A 23,444-nucleotide genomic window follows, 5' to 3' on the forward strand; every position below is an offset into this window, starting at 1 on the left:
TGGAAACCTTTATATACCTTTCAACATTCATAGTACCTTCCAAAACATGCAAGCAGCCCATACCGTATGCAATTATGCACCCCCATACCATCAGAGATGCTGGCTTTTGAACTAAACGCTGATAACATGCTGGAAGGTCTCCCTCCTCTTTAGCCCGGAGGATATGGCGTATGTGATTTCCAACAAGAATGTCAAATTTGGACTCATCTGACCATAGAACACTTATCCACTTTGAAATAGTCCATTTTAAATGAGCCTTGGTCCACAGGACACAACAGCGCTTCTGGACCATGCTCACATATGGCTTTCTTTTTGCATGATAAAGCTTTAGTTGGCATCTGCAGATGGCACGGCGGATTGTGTTTACCAAAAGTGGTTTCTAGAAGTATTCTTGGGCCCATTTAGTAATGTCATTGACACAATCATGCCGATGAGTGATGCAGTGTCTTCTGAGGGCCAGAAGACCACGGGCATCCAATAAAGGTCTTCAGCCTTGTCCCTTATGAATACAGAGATTTCTCCAGTTTCTCTGAATCTTTTGATGATGTTATGCACTGTAGATGATGAGATTTGCAAAGGCTTTGCAATTTGACGTTGAGGAACATTGTTTTTAAAGTATTCCACAATTTCCTTTTTATGCACTCTTTCACAGCTCTGCCCATCTTTACTTCTGAGAGACTCTGCCTCTCTAAGACATCCCTTTTATAGCTAATCATGTTACAGACCTGATATCAATTAGCTTAATTAGTTGCTAGATGTTCTCCCAGCTGAATCTTTTCAAAATGTCTTGCTTTTCAGCCATTTGTTGCGACTGTGCCAACTTTTTTTAGATCTGTAGCAGGCATCAAATTTGAAATGAGCTCGTTTAGTGGATAAAAATGTAAAATTTCTCTGTTTAAACATTTGTTATGTTATCTTTGTTCTATAGTGAATAACATATTGGCTCATGTGATTTGAAAGTCTTTTAGTTTTCATTTGACTGAAATTTATATATATTATATATTTATATATATATGATGACAATTCCCTGAAGATTTTTAGCATGGTATTGGATATGACAATCATTGCTGTTGTTGTAGATTACAGTACATGTACAGGGACTTGCTACTGCCAGTACAAACACTGATATGCTGCTGTGAGCATGTAAGACATACTGCTTCAGCATAAATAGCATATTTAAAATTACATGTAGCAGATCTATGCAGGTGGAGTTGGGGAAGGTAGAGGGTATCAGAGGAACTCTGAAGCACACTGCAAACTGCTATAGCATGGATATCAAAACTCAGTTATAAACACACTCTGATGTCTAAATCTTATCTAAAGTAATTTTTGCTTATTAGTATAGTTGAATTGGATCATTGAAGGTCAGCAGCAAAGACATTAAATACATAAAGGCCTTGTTTCACAGACAGGGTTAAGCCTATACCAGGATTAGGCCTAGTTTAATTAGGGTATTTAAGTAGCTTTTATAAATGTTCACTAGAAAAAAGCATTACTGGTGTTCATCTTGAGACAAAACAATGGCTCTGACATATTTTAAGATATGTCAGTGCAAGCTGCTTTCAGTTAAAACAGCTCAAACATGCATTTTAGTTTAGGACTAGCTTTAGTCCTGTCTGTGAAACCGGGGGAAAGTATATTTGTGTAATTTAATATAGTTAAGTATTAAAGGTTTGCGTACAATTCTGAGATTGCCTTTCACTCTTTTTATTCATTTTGAGGAATACTGAATGTTTTCGTGGAAGTGAGATGAATAAATAAATGTTCACATTTAGAACTACAATAACCATCATGTTCACATTTAGTCTAGGACTAGGTCGCACATGCGCAATTAATTTTTTTGCAGTAATTAGTTTATCCACAAGGTGGCAACCGTGCTCTGGGGGCATTGATTCACAATGTAATACAAAAAACCTGCATTAACAGAACAGACTGGAACACATGCAAGCTACAGTGACAATGGAGGCCTACATAGACGAGAGATTGTGTGAAAAGGTTAGAAAGTACCCTCATTTGTACAACTCTAGCATGAAAGAATACAAAGATAGTTACATGGGTTGTAACTCGTAGCGAGAGATTGTTCAAAACTGTCAAATGAAGTATACTTTCTAAGGCTGTGCGTTCGACTGTTTGAGTACACTAGCGTACGGGTAAAAAAGTGAAGTATACCCAGGGCTTTAGCATTATGTTTACACAGCGCACACAACCCCTCTGCACTTTATTTCTCTAAACATGGGGACAGGAGAGCTGTCAGTCAATAAATGTGAAAAAGTAACTTAGATATTTTGTTGTAAATTGAAAAAGTAATGCGTTATTTTACTAGTTAATTGAAAAAGTAATCTGATTACGTAACTCAAGTTACTTGTAATGCATTACCCCAGCACTGCAGGTGTGTGTGTTGGAACAGAGTTGGAACCAAACTCTGTAGGACAGTGGCCCTCCAGGAACTGATGCTGTATCCTAATTTGCATAATATCCATCCTAAATAGTATCTGATATTAGAATTATTGTGTCCCAAATCATAGTATGCTGAAATGAGTATCCCAAAGATACCCAGATGGTCTACTTTTTTTCCGGTTAGAATCTGAAGTGCAGATCCGTAACGGCTAATATCGCCCACAACCAATTGCGCTTTGGATAAGGATTCGATTAGAACTACAAAAAACTACAAACATGGCGAATGTGTGAGAACGATTGATAGAGGTTTAGATAAAGGGGTTTGAGTGATTAATAATCAGTATCTAACCTGACGAAAAAATATTTATTCAATGTTATCCACATTATATTTCATCTGCAACAGCACTGTGAACTTTTCTAATGATATGTTTGGTCATTAACTTTTAAATGCATCATTATGCAAATTGCAAACACACGAGGAGGGTTCTCTGCATGAAAGACCCACGACTGCCAGATTAACGTGCTACTTCATTTCTCTCAGAAACAATAGGAAATTAAATTAAATTGAATGTGGAGGATTTTAACTGTGACAAGATGATTGACAGGGCAGTTTAAACGGTGACAGGATGCACGTAACTAAGCGGCAGAGCTGTTCGTTAAAGACGCAGTTAATACGTCCCAAAGCCTACTCTTCTGCTACACACAAGTACATAGTTTTAGGGCATAGTATAAGTAGGCGAATTGGGACGCAGTTTTGCACCTCTATGCTATAGTAAATGCTAACCAGCTATTTAAATGTTGAGCAGTGAGCTCTTTTGGCTGCATAGAGTCTCAAGTTAAATATATATTCTATGTATGTCTATATATGTAAGGTTTTAAAAAATCATGCAGAGCTTTAACTTTAACACATTAAATTAAATGTTGTTTAGAAAATGGAACCCATCTGAAACGTATACACTAAAAACTCCTGGGTCAAAAATAACCCATAATTTTAACCCAACACAAATAACCCAGAAAATGGGTTAAAGAAATAACCCAGGAGTTTTTAGAGTGTATAGGGATCTATTGTTATTTTTATCATGTAGGCACTACAGAAGGTCATGTGCTTTTGGATTTGCATACGGTATTATATACATAATTAAGGGAAATCATTTATTAGTATGGGGGTCTTAGGTGATGCTGCTACTAAAATGGCCATTTCGAGCAGTTTGTGACTCTCCTTATTGATTAATTTCATGTTTCACTTTTTAATGGGATGCCAGCAGGCAGTATTTGAACAACTAACTGTTATTTGACCCAGAATGTTAGCAAAAAGGTCTAAATCCATAATGAAGACGCACCAGGCAGTCAGAAGCATCGCGCACAGCAAGAGAATTAGCATTATGGTATTCAACAAAGGTCAAAATAAATGAGGGGATGCCCTGTGAAAATTCAATCTGCAATTACGGACATTCAAATCTCAAAGGACGCACAAGTTAGGAAGTTAGGTATTTGCCTCATAATTTCTATAGAGCTTGAGAGAAAAAACAAACAAACAAACAGATGTGTTCAGTTCGGATGGGATTAAAAAGTATGTCTGTGAACATCTATATGTCTGTCTGAGTTTTCAGTGCTCGGTCCCTCTGCATGGTTAAGCAGATAACCTCTTATCGAGCACACTGAGGGATGGCCCTTCTGTCTGGCACCTCTGCATGAAGTGCTGGCTAGAAGATTACAGAGAGCCTAAATTGGCCCGCAGGCTTCAATCTCCCCCTAAAGCCCAACTAAAAAAAAAATTAGAAAAAATTGTCGTACTGACTTTAGGACCATGTGGACAAGAGCGAGTATGTGAAGAGCAAGGAGCAAAACCAGAGTGATGGATGCCTTGTCTTACAGAGGACGGATATTTGAGACACCCTGGAGGAGATGAGTGGTACTGCAGCAGAATTAGACGTTCGTCTGTTGCTATACATAGAGAAATGCTCACTGATGTGTCAATGATAAACCCATGGGGCTCATTCGTGTGATTGTATATTTCTAACCTTATTTGAGGTCTAACTGTTATGCAAAATTGCTTAACTGAATTGCTGAATTGCTTTTTAACTGCAGCAAATGCTGTCTTTTTTTCAGTGAAAATATCAAAACATCCTTAAAACAAGAACATTTGAAAGTATGAATTAGATTTGCCACTTATGCCAACACAACGAATTTGATTTCTGTAGCAGAAGATTGCAGAGGCACGACAGTAAGACAGTATAATAAAATAGCATATGTACACAAAGGCACAAATACAAGATAACATTTACAGAAAGGGTATGTGGTATATATATGGATTTACATAAGAATTAAAAGCATAAGCTGGGATGACCTTAACAGGACAAGTGGTTTAGAAAATAAATGGATAGTTGGATAAAAGATGGATAAAAATTGAAGTATTTGATATTGCCCAATGAATCATAGAATTATTAATATTATATTATAGTTAGCTAGTTTGCTAGTTAGTTAATTAACCAGGGTTGCATTATAAAACATTATTTAACTACATTAGTTAATGAACTAATAAAATTAACATATATATATATATATATATATATATATATATATATATATATATATATATATATATATATATATTTTTTTTTTTTTTTTTTTTTTTTTTTTTTAAATAACAATAAACAGCTGTAATTATTTTATTAATTAACATTAACAAAGATGAATAAATACTGTAGCAAATCAATTGCTCATCATTAGTTGATTTTAGTTAACATATTAACTAAACTTAACTAATAGGACCTTACTGTAAAGTGTTACCAAATAATAATAATGATAATAATAATAATAATAATAAATGCATTAATAAACTGATTCTGGACCAGTTCTGGTGATTAGCCTTCAAATCAAAACAACACTGTCAAATCCCACATGATCTAAACCGCTAACAACACACTGGGCTGTCAGACAGGAAACTGGTCAGCAGGTGGCAGTGTTCAGGCACGTTGAAGTTCGACAAAGAGAGAGAGAGGGCATGACAGGCACAGAAGGAGAAGGAGGCGCTGTCGTTTGTTCATGCTGAGGGGGGAGATGGGAAAGTAGAGCACCCACATCAGGACGATCATTATATCTCCAGGCGTCTGGCGTGCAGAGAGATGTCCACCATAAATCAGACAGCGAAATAGGGCCAGCGCTCACCCAGACCCCCATGGGAGGATAAATTATTTTGCATTTTACATGAATGAGGCGCGACTGTCTTTAACCATTCTAATTGGATCACAGTGGCTTATTAGTTTATGAGTAAAGAGCATCAGGTAATTAAGCTTACTACTTAAAGGCATCCAATAACTAGTTAATTCCTCTGACAAAGGTAAATCCAGACTGACACAGTAACATTGACTCAACCAGTGGCATCAGATTATTATTTGAAAACAATTATTTTTGTGATTCCACTTGGTAAGGCTAGTGGCGCAGAAATTACACACTTCATCTTTAAAACAGAATGAATGAACGAATGAATCCAATAACTTAATTCTTATAATTTAGTTAAGTACTAATGAATCAATCTGATTGGCTAGATACATTATCTGGGACGGATCTATGGGTGAGATTGACAGTTTACCCACCCTGTCAGATCCAGGGAAATTCATTCTTTTTTTAATAATTCAATTTTCTAATGTTTAACAATTCTTTAATAATTTTTTAAAATGTGATTTGTTTTGTCATGCATTAGAACTCTATCCTAATATTAAAAAGAATATGCTAAGTTGTCTCTTCAGTTACGTCACGGCAGTAGTAATGTTACGTTCTTCTTTTCGTCAATATCCGAATTCCAACTTTCATGTTATTACAAAAATCGCTAAACCACTATCTATGACTTAAGAATGAAAGACGTCTACAGAAAGATGACCGGAGAGCGTAATAACTTGACATTTTTCTTTTGAAAGAGAACTAACAGACACTTAGAATTACGACGATATTACTAACATCTAAAGCCCAACGTATTCTCTCTTTTTTTTTTTTTGAGGGTCAGTGTACAGTGTGCAATGCGAATTTCGCCATCAGAAGTGTACACGCACCACCAGATTTTTTTAAACGGCACCTACTTTGTATGCGCAGGTTGCACATGCATATTTATTTATTTTTTGCAGTAATTAGTGGCGACCATGCCCTGGTGGCGTCGATTCACAAGGTAGTTAAAGAAAAACTGCATAAACAGAACTGACCGGAACACATGCAAGCTACAGCAACAATGGAGGCCTACATAGATGAAAGATTGTGCAAAAAGGTTAGAAAGTACCCTCGTTTGTACTTGTTTAGAACAGACATCAGCCATACTAGGTAAGCTATGGGTAGATTTTTAGTGTAGCCAGTCCTGGCATGGTTATGCAATTTTTGCATTTAATATTTGTAAGCAAGGGGTTTTCTGAAATGTACATAAGCTACTGTATTAGCAATGGCAGGTTGTCGATACAGGATTCAGACATTGTGATTTCTCTTCGCAATATAGTTCTGCCTCTCTCTTTCCTGCCTTGTTTTTATTTTCAGCGCTAAAGGTGATGTATGTAGTTTCTGCGACACTAGTGGCACCTAGCAGAAATTCAAAAATCAACTAACCTTGCAAATGGCATTTCCATGCATCGCGCATGAGCCTCTCCCAACTCAAACATCATAACCACAGCTCATACGGGGGCTTGAGAAAGCATGTCTAAACAAATAGAAGTAGACTATATTAAAAAACAATAAAAGGTCCAAAATATGAGGAATACTTTTAGCTGTGTTGCTATGTGTCATGAGTAAGTGTAACTCCTCCTATTCGAACCATCTGCTCTAAGCGGGACTCGAACCTGGGTCCGCCAGTATGGGAGTTGGGCGCACTAACAAAGAGGCTAAAGACCAAAGTCTCTAGAGTGCCTCTTTAGATCAGGGGAGTGAGGCTTACACACACAGCTCTTACCGGCCTACGTCCATTACACTCGCCTCCTAAACCTCACTCCCATCCGGGTCATGGCACCAATGTAACCCCTCCTGTTCGAAATGCCTACTCTAAGCGGGACTCGAACCCTGGTCCGCTGGCATGGGAGTCGGGCCCTCTAAAAAGGATGCTAAAGACTCTTTCATCAGTCGCTAAAGCTCCTCTTGAGATCAGGGAGTGAGGTTTACATGCACATGGCCCACGTCTATTACATAAGCAAATAAGTAAGCAACATTCAGTCTACAGCGAATGCGAGCAAATCGCTTATAATAAATCCATCGAATCTGCACCAAGAGCATTTTGTGACTATTTGAGGCTGTTCACACTAGACACATTAAATTAAACTTTATAAACTGGAACATTTGTCTTTCTGAAGGAGTGCATGATGATGTTGTGTTGAAGCATTCATTGTAGCACATTGCATCACAATTGGGGGGAGGGGGGAGGTCTAATTATTCGGGCCCACACACACTATTAGTGGCCCAATCATCTTCCACTTTCTGCATCTGCCACTGCTGGGTAGTATATGCAATATTCTTTAACAAAAAAAGTAGTATTTTACTTCATAAAATATTGGGAACTATCCATTTAATATTATAATAAATACCATGTACTAAATGTATTATTGTCCAATAAAATAAAAACATAAACCGAGCAAGGAGCGACTCTGTGCTTCAGTTGTTCCTCAGGTGTCGAGCCGGGTTTCCGTATTTAGCCAGAACCCCACACTGCAGTGGCCTCAGTGGGCTACGCCATGTTACGGGCAATCCTGGGAGACTCAGGTGGGCGTATGGAAGCTTGAGCTGGCCTTGGGAATGGGTGGGAGGGAGGATGAAGAGAGTTCCAGATGGGTTCAGGCATTCCATTAGCCACATGCCGACAGTCAGGCCAGCTGCCATGCCAGGCCTGGAGAGACCTGGAACTCTTCCCCCAGGAGTTACCCCAACATCAGGATCCTCGCTGTCCTTAAAAGTGAAGGCAGGTCAGATTTAAAAGGTAAATGAGGTGATAATTACACATTAGCCATGAGGTATTAGGTTGAGGGAGTACCGAAGCTAAATTAGCACAGAATGTTAACTTTTAGTCATTCCTTGTCTGAAGTACATTTTTAGGTGAACTAATATATATACTGTCGATTTAACATGTTAATTAGATTCATTAATTATGGTAAAAAATAACATGTTAAAATTATTAATGCATTTAACACACTTTTCCCCCTCCCCAGACCTACATAGGCCATCTGCCATTTCATACAGTTGACTGATGAAGAATAAGTTTGAGGGGAAAAAAAAATATAGATATATTCTATATTCTGCTGTACACAAAGGAAGATATTTGAATGAATGTTTGTAACCAAGCAGCTCTCGCCCCTCCATTGACCACCATAATATAGGGCTGTTTGGTTACTGACATTATTCCAAATATCTTTCTTTGTGTACAGCAGAGCAAAGAAATTCATACAGGTTTGGAACTACTTAAGGGTGAGTAAATGATGACAGAATTTTCATTTTTGGGTGAACTATCCCTTTAATTCCTGAATGAATGTGAATGAATCAGCTGTTTGAACTAATGGAATGAATGAATGAATGAATGAATGAATGAATCATTAAACATTTACCGCCACCTACTGGTAGTTTTAGTTTCTTATGTAGAGTATAATTTCATTAAAAAAATAAAAATAAAAATTCAGTCCTCATTTACTTAACCTCATGATCCAAAAATGTATGTGTAATAAATTCTATGCTGAATCAAGTAAAATATTTCTTGCTGAAGCTATTTTTTAATATCTATTGATGCTTTACACAATAATGACTTTAAATTATCTTTTGGGAGTAATTTCTCAGCCAAATTTGATGTGCAATTAATTTGCGATTAATTCATCGCCACATAATGTAATTAATTCGATTAAAAATTTTAAATCGCTTGACAGCCCTAATATATATTCCAATCTTTTGTTTGGCAGTGTATATAAATCACAGATTTTATTAACATGGAGCAAAATTTGATCATTAATTACTGAAAATCTTCAAAGGATTCAGAAATATAGTTAGGGCTCGTTCACAATAGAACATAGGGAAATAGGGAAAAACGCAAGGTCTCGAGATGCGTTTTTTAAAAGTTGAACTGATTTTAAGTTGAGCGCCACATTTTTAGAACACCGTTCTGCAAAAGACGCGAGCGCAATGGTCATACGCATCCGTCTAGCACGTGTTTACATAGAAAAACAACGGAAAAGTGCATTGTAATGGAAAAACATGTTCTGTGTGAACTCTGCCCCTTCGTGTCATTACTACAATGAGTACTTAGTATGTTCATGTGAAACAGGACTGTAAAATAAAGTGATACCACTCTTTTGTGTTTCGTGGGATGACATGAAATTGCACAAATAATGACTTCTTTTTTTTTTTAGAATCAAACATTTTCAGATCACAAGAATGTCTAGTTCATAATTAACAGCCACAAAGAACCACAGTCAAGCCCTGGCCTTAAACCAAAATGTATCGTGTACCTACACACCTTTATGGAAATCGTGGCGACTGACTGACAGGCAATAATTACTCATGTGTAATTACTGATCTGCATGGTTAAATAATTGCTGACACTGAGGGAGGCTGTGATTTTGCATTTGCCGCCCCAGCGGTGGGCAAGACCCCATGAGCTTCTATGGTAAAATATGAGATTGCACTATTTTATAGGCCTTGTTTCCGCACTGAAGCTTTCTGCATAGTGCAATCAATATATCACACACTGCTATTACATCACGAAGTGTAAACAGAATGCGGAAATTGTATGAAAATGCTAAACAGCAGAACATAGCTTTACCACCGATGCTTTTTCTCCTCCACATGGAGTGAGCATTTGTGTGGGAGCGGTATAGACACAGGAGGCGGCCGTGCCAGTACCGACAGCTCTGCTGCTTTAAAATGGGCTGCGCTAACAACGGGATTTCCTGCCCCCCGCAGCTCAGCTTCTCCTGTCAATCAAAGGGCCGCCATTTTAAAAGTTCATCCAGCCTGTCTGCTATACATCCATGCTTTAGCACCAGTCAGACATGACATCTTTTTCATCATTGCCTGTTTTTTCCATTTCCCTTTCGTTTTCTCGGTTCCTCTTAAATAGGCCTTTGTTCTCTGGTCCTACGTCTATTTTTATCCCCCCGTTTCCACGGGAAGAGTCATGCTGATGACGACGCTTGGGAGATTTGCTCCTGGTCACCATGGCAACACTATCAAAAGCTTGAGTCAAACAGGCTCATGCTTGCTGTCTCTCTAGAACATGCCTTGTTTTCACTCTTTATTCTCCTTCTGCTTCAGCCCCATTATGATTTACTTACATTTTACACAATGTCATGATGTTACGCTGTTTTTTTTTTTGCTCACAATACAATCACACAGAAAAATTCTCTAGACCCCATACAACCCATCCCCCCAAACATGCAAATCAAGTCATGTTGTTTTCATTCCCCTCATCCACCTCCTTTCTACACGAAATTGAGCTGTCTTTACCTCTCTAAACCAACTGGCGTGCTGTTGTAGAGTGAATTAGAGCCACGATATAAGACTTGTTTTGACTAGTCCATTGGACATATTGTAGCAAACGCTGCTAGCAACCATTTGAAAGACACAGTGGTCGTGTTTACACTTGGCATTACCTTGCCACCTGTCCACTGCATTGAAAAGACAAGCGTAACACATTTGCGATTGGTTATTATCTGGTTCCGAGGTAGTCGGGATCTCAGTGTAATCTAGCCATTGTATCTATATTCAATGGTCAACATCACACAAAACCCCACCTGCTATCATTATGCCCCCTCTTCTCTCCAAGGGCTTTACCAGACAATATACCTGAAACGCTTAGTGCGACACTTTGCAGAAGGGTTTTAAAAGCAACCCTAGCATTTCACATAAAGAAAAAGATCACTCCTGTTATGATGACTGAAGCTGTCACTTCAATGATTGAGTTCTGCACTCTCACAAAACTATCATTATCAATCAGTGAAGCTTTCTGCACTGCACTATGAATATCTTTTTTTGCATTGTGTCTACAATTTGTTATAATATTACAAAACTCCATCAGTCAGCACATGCTGAACACAACTTTGAAGTTGTGGAATTTAGTAGCCCTATTTGGATGGCAATTGTTACCAGCAGGAACATAAGGAAATTTACAGGGCTTAGTCAGTGTAAAAGTTTGCATCCGAATTACCTACTGTTTTTTTTTTTTTTTTTTTTTTTTTTGAAAAACACCAAGGTTGTTTGGTAATTTAATTTACCCTTTGCCGGGAGTTTGATTGACAGACAATCATGACATTGAATCCGCAATTTTGTCCAACAAACAAACACAGGAGAGTTAATAAATGAAAGGGTTAGTTCACCCAAAATGAAGTTTGATATGCGCTCTGAACCACTGATTCGAAACAAAAGATTCATAAAGCTTCAAAGCTACATGAAGCAGTGTTTTGAAATCACCCATCACTAGATATTGTTGAATAAAGTCACTATTTTGTTTTTTTGGCACACAAAAAGTATTCTCGTCGCTTTATAATATTAAGGTTGAACCACTGTACTCACATGGACTCTTTTAAATATGTCTTTAGTAGCTTTCTGGACAAAGGAAATGATCTTGCTGGCAATGCAGGCCTCACTAAGCCATCGGATTTCATCAAAAATATCTTAATTTGTGTTCCGATGATGAACGAAGGTCTTACAGGTGTGGAACAACATGAGGGTGAGTAATTAATGACAGAATTTTAATTTTTGGGTGAACCAACCCTTTAATGTCAGTGGACCTGAATTAAAAAAAATGATGTGTATTGATGTCTTTCTGCGGTTGAAACAACATACTGTACCTTCAAATGTTAATTCATGTTTATTACTAGTAGGAAGAGATGATCGGTTCACGTGCCACTTCAACTGATGCTGCAGCGATCTGTCAAGACACATTAAAGAGCGACAAAAAAAAATGTATTTATTGTTTGATTTTTTTTTGAAAAAAAAGACAAAATTTGAAGAGACAAAAGTAACCTGCTCTGTCTTGTCTGTCGGCGCGTTGTCAGTGTATGTTTCACTCTGTGAGAACATGATGTGTGGCATGAAAGCACCATGGCTTGTCGGACAAAGAAAAAGTAAATAAGGGGGCCTTGTCTTTGCGAAGGGTCAATGCCATCCAAACGTCTTTGAGGTTACAAGAAAGGATCAATCCTAAAGTCATTTTGTAAATCCATTTTGACCACTGCCAAAGACCACACGGTAACTGTTGCGCTTTGCAGTAATGGGCACGCATTTTGAATATGGACACTTTTATTTTTGAAATACTAGAAACTGTTTACAAGAGTAATACTATGTTATCGCTCCACAACAGAGAGTGGAAGCTGTTAAGAAAAGAAAAAAAAAGGAGAACAAAATCACAATCCTTTGAAAAGGGCAATTATTATTGTCAGCAGTGTAGTGCAATCTAAACTCACTTGATGCAGATATTAACACTTAAAATGCTCTATCATACACCCGGCACAATGTGGTGCCAAACGTAACGCAAGTGTTTTTTGCTAGTTTCAGACCGACGCAGTTAGTAATTTTACGTCCTGCACCACGTTGCTTAAATAGTAAATGCATTTGCACCCATTTGTGCGCCCATGGGCATGCTGGTCTGAAAACGAGGTGTGTTCAGGCGCATTGTTGGCATGTTGCTATTTTGAGGCAACTGAAATAGACTGCGCCATTGGTCAACTGAAACCTGCTCTAAAGTCAATGGTGCAGTATGTATATTTGTTATTTAAAGGGTGCGTTAGAAATATGCGCCTATAGACGCGCGTTCACTCTGCTTATTGCACACACATGCCAAATATTAAAAATAAAAAGGATTACAATGTAAAAGATTGTTATTGTATGCATTAATATAAAAATGCTTTGGTGGAATCCGGCTTGTCCTGTAGATGGTCTGCTTGCGAGCTGTAACCTCGTGCACAAGCAGATCCGTTTCCTCACTGGAGAAGCGTTCAGTTTTTCCGCTTGCAAATTTCGCTATGTAAATAGCGAATTTGCCATGGCGTGAGCACAACTGGCTTTTAAAGGTGCTAAAGAGGATGTTTTGTTTTATACATTTTTGCAATATTACTTGAAACTGTCTTTACTAAATGATAAAAGACTATTTATTAGGTTCACTGAAAGGAATCATCGGCGATCATCGCGTAAACGATTGGCCCTCTGGCTTGTCAATCACTGCCAAGACATTCCTTGTGAGAGACGTGCACGGCTGCACGCTCTTTCCACACTCCACAGGCGCTGCATGCAGTGTTTTTTGTCAGGAGACAGGAGTAACAACTGCAGATTATGAGTTACCTGCGGTGAGTCCGACATAATGAATCCACTAACACGACACAGCGAATGCCGGTGGTAAACACTGGTGTTCCAATACTCGTGCACGAGTTTTGGGAGGCGTTCCCTTGAAACGCATGCGCTCATTTCAAAAACTCACTAACAGTCTTTGGTTTCTCAGTCGACAAAAAGATCCTCTTTAGCACCTTTAAAGGGAATGTGAGATCAGACTCTGATTGGTTAATTGCACGTTACGCCCAAAACACACCCATGGCTCATTAAGAGAATAGGGACAACCCTTTTAGACCATGCACCGTGTGCACCGACCCTTTTTCCTGTTCTTAAACTAGCAAAAGTGGAGTCGAACACACTTTAGTACTTTAGTACTTGCACTGTGCGCTTTAGACCGTGTGCTTAGATCGTTAAAATAGGGCCCAAAGTCTTTAAGTTACACCTTCTTTCTGGAATACCCCCTGACAGACAAGAGCACATAGCAAAGGAACGGACAACCAATGCCATGTGATCACAACAGAAGACATGACATGGAGCATGAACATCCAGATTTCAACACCAGAACCAAAACCAAACAGAAGTGTTAGGAACAAGAGCCCATGCTTCAAACACAAAACAAATAGAAGAGAGTGCATTTGGTGTGCTTACCAAAACCCAAGAATCAATCTCAATCTCAATCTTTAAACATGACAGATCAACGAGACAAATCCTCTCATATCTTATTGCTTACTCATATCGTCCACCCCTACAAACATATGATCCAATTTTCTAATTTACTTAATGTGTGTACATTATCTAAAGAGATGCTATTACACCACTAAAGCAGGCTGTACAGCTACAGTAAACACACATGCACACACAGGCCCATTTACTCAATGGTATGAAAGCAGTCATGCATCTCTACAGCAGGCTACACAATTGAGGCAATCTTCAGTGAGATCCCATGTTAGCTGTTAAATAGGAAGGCTTTACTGTTCCCCCTGTGATGCTAAATGTTTTCTCCTACTGATGTCCTTCCTGTTCCCACAGTGTCCAGCTTCTCCTCTCAGTGTCACCTGCCGGGTGGGAGGCAGGTGTATGCAGCGGGCCGACTGTGCTGGTAATAGCTTCACCTGCTAAAGCTGTCGCATCGCCAGCGCACACCATGGTGCATTGCGCCACACGTGACCTACAGTTCAAATGAATCCAACACATATGCTACACTCAAATTAGTTACACAGGGGCAGTTTAGAGGCTGGTTAGGCAGACCTGGCATTGTATAAGCTTGCATTACTTCTATAAGAGAAATGTGTTGTAACCATAAGGTCATTCCAGACCTGTTGATTAAATGCAACTCTAAAAGACTTTATTCTTAAAACACTGAAAGGTCAAGTATTTTATTGTATCGGAGGCCAGTGCTGAGGCCTCATTAGAGATGAATTGGCCGTAAAAAGCACTAAAACTTTTTTTCCTGGCTGTCGAAACCAAATTTATAATACAAAGAGGGCAGAAGGAAAAATGTAAATTCCAGCCACCCATATCACTGAACAGCTCTCTGTGCTGAGCTTCACTGCCAGTTTTCTATGCTATCTGTCTGCACACGAGTCTCATCGACCTGGTAAGGAATAAATATTATGTTTAAAAGACTATACAGTGCAGGTCAAATTAATCAAGTGAGTGAAAATCAATTGTGTCTGCGACTTTATTGAAAAAGATTGCAATAAACAATAATTCAGGAATTGAACCTAGGTCTCTGTGATTTCCCAGAAGAGTTGGTCAAAATTCAAAAATTCCCATTCAGTGTGACAATGTGATAATAATAATAATAATCAGTATTGAGGAAAGTTTTAAAAGTAATGCATTGCAATATTTTGTTACTCCCTAAAAAGTAACTAATTGCATTACTACTTTTTATGGAAAGTAAGGCATTACATTACTTTTGCATTACTTTTTCCTCATCTGGGCTGGGCTTGCTGGACAAAAATTATTTTATTCAACTTTTGGCAAATGTAAAGGCCCTTTCACGCCAAAAGTGAAATGAATAAGCCTCAGGCTGAAGGAAATGCAAATTCACACCTGTACATTAGAGGGTGCAACTCAGACAAGAAAGTTCAGCACTCTTCAACAAAAAACAAGAAAACAAAAAATGAAACACAAATGAATTCACGATTTCTCTAAACATGTGGAGACAGGAGAGCTGTCAGTCAGTAAATGGCAAATCAAAGTAACTTGCATTACTTATTTGAAAAAGTAACTCAGATATTGTGTCGTAAATTTAAAAGTAATGCATTACTTTACTAGTTATTTGTAAAAAGTAATCTGATTACGTAACTTGCATTATTTGTAATGCGTTACCCCAACACAGATAATACTACTACTACTACTAATAATATATTAGCTTTTCACCACACATAGGAATGGAGCATTAATTGTGGTTTGAAATCAAAAATGTGGTTTTAGTGGTAACCCAAGCATCATACCTCTACTCTGATAGTGGGAAGGCAGTATACGCATCAGGTGTGCTTCATTACGCCAGCAGTTGGCAGCTCATCCTTTTGGCCACCTGCTCTGCACACTGCACAGAGATACAAAGTTGTGCAGTGATGCTGAATAAACATAAACACCATTAGCCTTAAAGGGTTAGTTCACCCAAAAATTAATCTTTTGTCATTAATCACTCACCCTCATGTTGTTCCATAACCGTAAGAATTTCATTCATCATTTGATGAAATCTGAGAGATTTCTGTCCCTCCACTGACATGCAACTGAAACTTTGATGCCTTAAAAAGTTCATAAAGAGATCGTAAAACTAATTCATATGAATTGAGTGGTTTAGTCCAAATTTTCGGAAGAGACTCAATTGCTTTATATGAGGAACAGATTGAATTTAGGCTTTTATTCACATATAAACATTGATCAGCGCACACATCAGTTGTGGTAAACGGAAGCTCAACCACGTTTGAGAACCAATGAGATTCATTCTCATGTGTTATGCAGCATGTTTGTTGCTCAGCAAGAGGTTTGTTCTCAGGCGTCAAGCAGAAAATTTGTTTGATTAGTTTTACAATCTCTTTATGAACTTTTTGTAGCGTCAAAGTGGTAGTCGCGTAGCTATCAATGGAGAGACAGAAATCTCAAGAAGGGAAAAATAGTCTTGTCCAAGTAAAACCCAACCAGGGGCGCAGTAACACACGGGCTTCCATAGGCTGAAGCCTACACTGGGGACGGGCCAACTGGCTGCATGGAAATTATGTTTTTCAAATAATAATAGTGTATATATGGGAGTTTGCAGCAGTGACAACAGCATTAAACGACCTCGCACACCCGTACATTTTCCGGACTTTCAACTGCATTTTCGGCAAAGCCCTGCTGTGTGAACGAAACCAGATAGGTTGTCAGGTGTGCTGTGAAAAAATATCGAATTTCAAAAAATATGTAAAAATAAATGCTACAAATGAGAATATATCATTTTTGTTTTATAAAAATAATTCAATTGGTCATCCTTTACGTCTGTATGTGAGGTTCACAAATATTTAACCAATTAAAAGCTTTTAAAAGAGGTTGTGACTAATCCTCGTAACTTCATTGGCTCCTCAAACTGTCAGTCAAACCTCAACTCCACCCTGCCTCCCTTTAGAATAAGCTGCCCACAGTTTGGATAGTCTCTGCTTGTTTGCAGTGCAAGGGTAATAAAGAACTGATGTTTGAGTAAGTACAGCATTTTATTTACTCAAGAAACATGTCCATTAAGGCTATTGTTTTTCTGTATTTGAAGAGCGGAGAGTATTCTTAGTCTGCTATTTGCCATCTAGTTGAAGCAAATATACAGTTTTAAATATCACGTGAATAGCACTTCGTCTTTTGTATTATGATTTATCAAAACTGTGCCATGGCCAAAAAAAAAAAAAAGTTGGGAAACACTGATGTAGTGTTTATAAGATCATTGCCGCTTTGTTTATGTAACCGCTATAATTATGCTGTTCCACAAGCGCCACCTACTGGCAAAGAGTGAATTTGAATATTCACCTATTTGACCCATATTTTTACGCAGCATACATAAAGTGTTGTAAATGCTAAATGTTATCAACAAAATAAATTTCTACATAAATAATTGGCAGGGAGCTAAAAAAATTGTTTAATCTGGGGTAGGGTGGCCTACCATAATGCTGTCGCCCAGGGGCCTTTGGTTGTCTTAATGCGCCCCTGACCCTCACATGCACCCAAAACCAAAATTATAACTTTGTTATTAACACTTTAATTGACAAAATCTCATTTGTTTAGCCTTGTTATGGTGAAACTAATGTTAGGTTGAAATTGACTTTCAAAGCAACACCACAAACACAGAGATGGCTGCTCTCTATTAAGCTATTCTCAGCAGAGCAACCACTCCAGCAAAAACCAGTGATTAGGCTTTGATTAGAGTGATTACAGCCCAATTCGATCAGTTAGCACATCACAATTGTGTTGAATCTATTTCAGCTTTTCCTCTGCAGCAGACCCAGCTGGTCAGAGAAGAAGCCCTCTGTGGGTTTGTGAAGCCCAGTACAGTGTAGCACAAGTATTAACCAATAGCCGTTGAGATCTCAATGCAAACAAAAGACTCTACATACCTCAACTCTACCTTCTTGAGATGAATATACACTGCCAGAAGCCTTCACTTTCAAGGCCTTCTTCTGACATTACAGATACAGAGTTAAACCCAGAGCAATGTTTTTAAAGTGCCACAATATTCAAACTTTTCCAGAATTTAACTTACAAATGACTGATTATAGTTGCCTCTGCACATTAGATAAAGATAGGAGAAAGTATTTTAACATGGAAGCAATAATTCGATCATCATTCAAAGGGATTTTTGTGCTCATTTACCCATAAGACATTTTTATTCCTTTCATAGAGTACAAAGGAAAATCTCTGAAGAATGTTCATGCTGCTCTTTGCCATATAATGAAAGTCAATGGTACCCAGGGGTCAAGCAGCAAAAAATATTTTAATATATTATTGACCTTTTTACATTTTTCAATATAATTTTCATTATTTGTTATTCAATCATTATTCAATAGTTGAGTTCTTGCTCTTCACCACAACTCTTAAATTTTGTATATATTCACATATTCAAATGGTGTGTTGTGATCACATGAGAACGAATGCACTTGTCACAACGTGTCTTCACACACCATATCTGAATATGGCAGGAGGGTAATATGATATTTAATATGATAATGTGATATTTTAAGGTGTATTTTGGTCCCTTTTTGCTTGAAAACCCTTGGTTACTTTCATTGCATGCAAAATAACACCTTGGGAATTCTGCTTTATGTTAATGCATTGTACATGTATTTTAATGCATTATTTTTTTCCTTGTAATGCACCTTATAATGAATAATTGTAACCACAGATGTAATACATTATAATACTTTTCTACTCATTTTTACATCATTAGAAAGTATAATGCATTAAAGACATGTGAAAACCACTAATTTCAGATGTAACAAGGAATCTACAATTGAAATCATGTAATGCATGTACATTATGAATACCTTTATAATGCATTCCACATAAAGGCTTCAAGTAAAGCGTTACCACTTATTCTTTTGTGTTTGACACAGGTTCAAAATAACATGAACGTGCAAAAAGGATGACAGAAGTTTTATTTTTTTAGGGTTGAAGTGTGCTTAAATGTTTTGATTTTGCACTTTTAGTGTACTACTAAAGTAGCTTACTTTAAAGTTCTTTCTAAATAATTATCTTTTTTCTTTATTTTTTTACTCTGTCTGCCAATAATGAGTCAGTAGCTATGTTTCCATTAAAAGCTGCGTATTTAACTTATGCACAAATTTTGAATATCTCATAAAATATTTGCAAAAAAAGCACTGTTTCCATCCAGCGAGTCAAAGAAAACAAAAACGTCACTTCCTGATACACTGGCGCTAAATATCACTAAGAAAAATGGAAGTTTCTGCAGTAGAAGCTATTCTATATAATAATTTTCATATATAATAAATTATTTGCGTCTCAGAGCGTGCAGATAAAACACAATAAACGCTGTCATGTTATCTTGCATTCAAATGCCTGGTGTTTGTGAACGCAATCGTGCGAGGCGCTTCTGGGAGGGTATAAAACCGAACCACTTTAAAGACAGACTTTGCTCAGGCATTACAGAATGACCAACAACAGCATTTCAGATGATGTGCAACGATATCGGTCATGTCTTTTTTGATGCTCATCAAAGAATTTATTTGGTAAAAGTGTTTCCATCATAGTTTATGCGTGTGTTTTCGTGTCGCATAAAAAATTTATCCAACTCATTTGAGCACATAAGTTTTGTATGCGCATTTTTAGAGTTTATACGCACATTGGCATTTCCATTCAGCGTTTTTTTTACGTGATATCCCAAAATACGCATAAAATAGGTGTATTGAAACATAGCTAGTGTTTGGACGTTGAATACAGAAGTGTACACTGCGTTCACTGTGTCAACTGCGTATGACAACAGTTCAAATTGTTAAATAAAGTCGTTATTTTTGTTTTGTTTTTGCGCACAAAAAGTATTCTCGTTGCTTCATAACATTAAGGTTGAACCACTGAAGTCACGTTGACTATTTTAACAATGTCTTTACTAACTTTCTGGACATTAAAAGGTGCAATGGCATTGCTGTCTATGTGTGGTTTAGAAACCTTCCAATTTCCTCAAAAATATCTTAATTTGTGTTCCGAAGATGAACACAAGGTCTTACAGGTTTGGGACGACATGAGGGTGAGTAATTAATGACAGAAATTTCATTTTTGGGTTAACTAACTTGGTCAAAAAATCACTACTAAGTTCAACTAATTGTACTCATTGTAAACTATAGTACATTTTCATTTAACTCTAAATATCATGCAATTAAATGTACATTACATTCAGTTTGCAATATATTCTTTAAAGTATTTTATTTCCGTGATAAGTACTCTTTTTTTAAAGTATGTCTTTTTCACAATGAATGCCTTTAATTAAAATATGCAAGTAAGATATATGAGTCAGTATTCATGTCCTGACAGTTAGACAGAGATAACTTATATTGTCTTTAAAACAGAAGAAGCAGCTGTCCTTCCTCCACCTCAAAGCTATCATCTGTACGCCACATTCACACTTCTGAGTAAATCCATTCAGTGACAAGAGGCCAGGACCTTGGCATCGGTCCCTTACCCTACACTACAGTAATATGCTGCGGACATAAGCCAGTCACTCGAGTGCGTTGGCACCTACTCACTGGCCCGTCTGTCTTCCCACCTCTACAACATGCCACCCCCAACCAAAGCAGCCAGCCACAAACGCCTTGCTCAGGAAGATTCTGTATGCGTCGACACAATCTCCCAGAGTGCTTCTCTTGCGAATAATAATACGGATGGTCTAATGCATGGGAGTGGCTTGGGGGGCATGACCTCGCCGCAGTCTGAGTGACAAGTAGGCAATCTGCAACAGATGTCCCCGATCACGCGCCATTGAAATACTGCCTGATCAATAATGGCAATGAGAGGTAACGGTTAGGGGGGCTGCCTATCAATAGGAAGGCTCAACAGCCTCCCGATGCTGAGGGCAGAGGAACAACTCACATAAATCAATCTTGTCATTCAGGTTGGGCTGTCTCTCTGAGTCTTTGGTAATCTGGAGATGAGATGAGGCAGGTGGGGTTGTCCACCCCCACAGTGGAGTGATGTGTTTGCGCAATATGGGATGAGGCTTCCAGGAAGTGCCTCTTGAAGGGGAAAGAGAAATCAGGTCGAACTACACCGAGCCAGATGACTACGAGCAAATTGCTTTCTCTCAGAAATTTCAATGCATTATATATCTACTGTAATTGCTTATTTATGGCATTTCAGCCTCACCATATGAGTGTTAACACAGTGAGGTGCATATTCATGCACTTGCCTAAATACTACAACCAAACATTTAGTCTGACCTGGTTAGAGATTAGCTGACTCTTTTTCTACATTTAAAGTTTGACTATCCAAATGTTTTTAAAACGTGGCTCTGTTCATTTGAGCACTCCGACATGCCAGTCTCTGGTCAAGCAATGATGTGCATTTGGGACAGGACTACCTGTTTGACTGAACAGTGGAGCATGAGGGGAGTGTTTGAGAAACCTGTTTGAAAACCATCATTGGTTCTTATTTTGAGCTTTTTGTTGAATTCTTTTCTCAAGTTATACCCACCCTGCCTTTCCATAAACATCTTTCACACATGTGATAAGAGTCCTGGCCTTAAGACATCTATATGCCAATTTTCAGTTAGTCATAGCATCCTTTAAGGCTGATTTATCCTTCTGCGTCTAGGCTGTGCGTAGCACGCGTAGCATACGACGTAGCCTGACTTCACAAATGTAACAACGCGTCAATTCTACGCGGACCGCAAGCGCTCTGATTGGTCTGCTAGAACCCCTCCCTCGGGTCAAAAAACTGGCGCGGAGCACTCGGAGAAGAGCGAGCACTTTCAACTTCACTATGAATGAAAAACACTCTGTTTCAGAGGACACATACAGTCAAACTGCAACAAAAGTCATTACCTATTTGCCGCTTCTCTGCCGTTTCTGTTTGTAAGCTTCTCTGACAACATGACGAGCTGCTTCTTCTTCGGCTTTTGTTTTGACACTCAACATGACCGCGGACACTGCCTCCTAGTGGTCTGCATACACGTCGACGCGGACAACGACGCAGAAGTATAAATCAGCCTTTACACTGTAATTCACTCCCAGGAACACATTTCTACGGTGGCCCAGTAGTGCACAACACAACGAAATTAAAAAAGCAAACATAAGTTCACAACACAACGAAATCGAGCCACAACACAACGGAATAAAGCCACAACACAACGAAATCAATCCACAACACAACGGAATAAAGCCACAACACAACGAAATCGAGCCACAACACAACGGAATAAAGCCACAACACAACGAAATCAATCCACAACACAACGGAAATGCTCCCGACCACTAGGGGGCTCTCAGAACTCGGTAAAGTTAGTTTTCCTTGCCACTGTTCTATAGAGTCGGCAGTAATATCAATACCACGATTAGTTTAAACAGTATGTAATCACTGCATATCGACATGAAATATTAATTCAATATCACCTACGTGCAAAATAGCTTCATATTTATACTTGTGAATGATTTGACGCGCTACCACGGCGCATGATGAAGGGAACGTCTGCCAATTCCACCAAATGGTTAAAACGTATAATTTGTATTCATTAAAATTATTTTTAACATTTAAAAACAGACATATTCAAATTCCAAAGCTTGTCAGTCTTACCAACAGGAACTAACAACCTTTGGAATTTGAACATGTCTGTTTTTAAATGTTAAATGTAATTTTAATGAATACAAATTATACGTTTTAACCACTTGATGGAATTGGTGGATGTTCCCTTTATCATGCTCCGTGGTATCGTGTCAAATCATTCACAAGTATAAATATGAAGCTATTGTGAACGTAGTTGATTTTTAATTAATATATCATGTCGATATACAATGCATACTTAAAACTGATCATGGTATTGATATCTTTGTAAAACTGTCGACTCTATAGAACAGTGGCAAGGAAAACTAACTTTACCTAGCTCTGAGAGCCCCCTAGTGGTCGGGAGCATTTCCGTTGTGTTGTGGCTTGATTCCGTTGTGTTGTGGTTTAATTCCGTTGTGTTGTGGCTTTATTTCGTTGTGTTGTGGCTTGATTCCGTTGTGTTGTGGTTTAATTCCGTTGTGTTGTGGCTTTATTTCGTTGTGTTGTGGCTTGATTCCGTTGTGTTGTGGTTTAAT

At 38.2% G+C, this 23,444-nt stretch overlaps 1 long non-coding RNA gene across 1 annotated transcript; it reads right to left on the reverse strand.

Annotated features, from left to right (window-relative positions):
* Positions 1 to 6,012: 6,012 nt before the first annotated feature.
* On the reverse strand, positions 6,013 to 22,343 carry LOC125253584. Its single transcript, XR_007181473.1, has 4 exons — positions 22,191 to 22,343; positions 16,128 to 16,222; positions 12,192 to 12,271; positions 6,013 to 8,307 (listed from the first exon to the last, which is right to left on the reverse strand). It is a non-coding gene; the product is annotated as an uncharacterized LOC125253584 (long non-coding RNA).
* Positions 22,344 to 23,444: the final 1,101 nt, after the last annotated feature.

Source organism: Megalobrama amblycephala, linkage group LG18 (assembly GCF_018812025.1).
Source record: "Megalobrama amblycephala isolate DHTTF-2021 linkage group LG18, ASM1881202v1, whole genome shotgun sequence".
Taxonomy (NCBI): Eukaryota; Metazoa; Chordata; class Actinopteri; order Cypriniformes; family Xenocyprididae; genus Megalobrama; species Megalobrama amblycephala.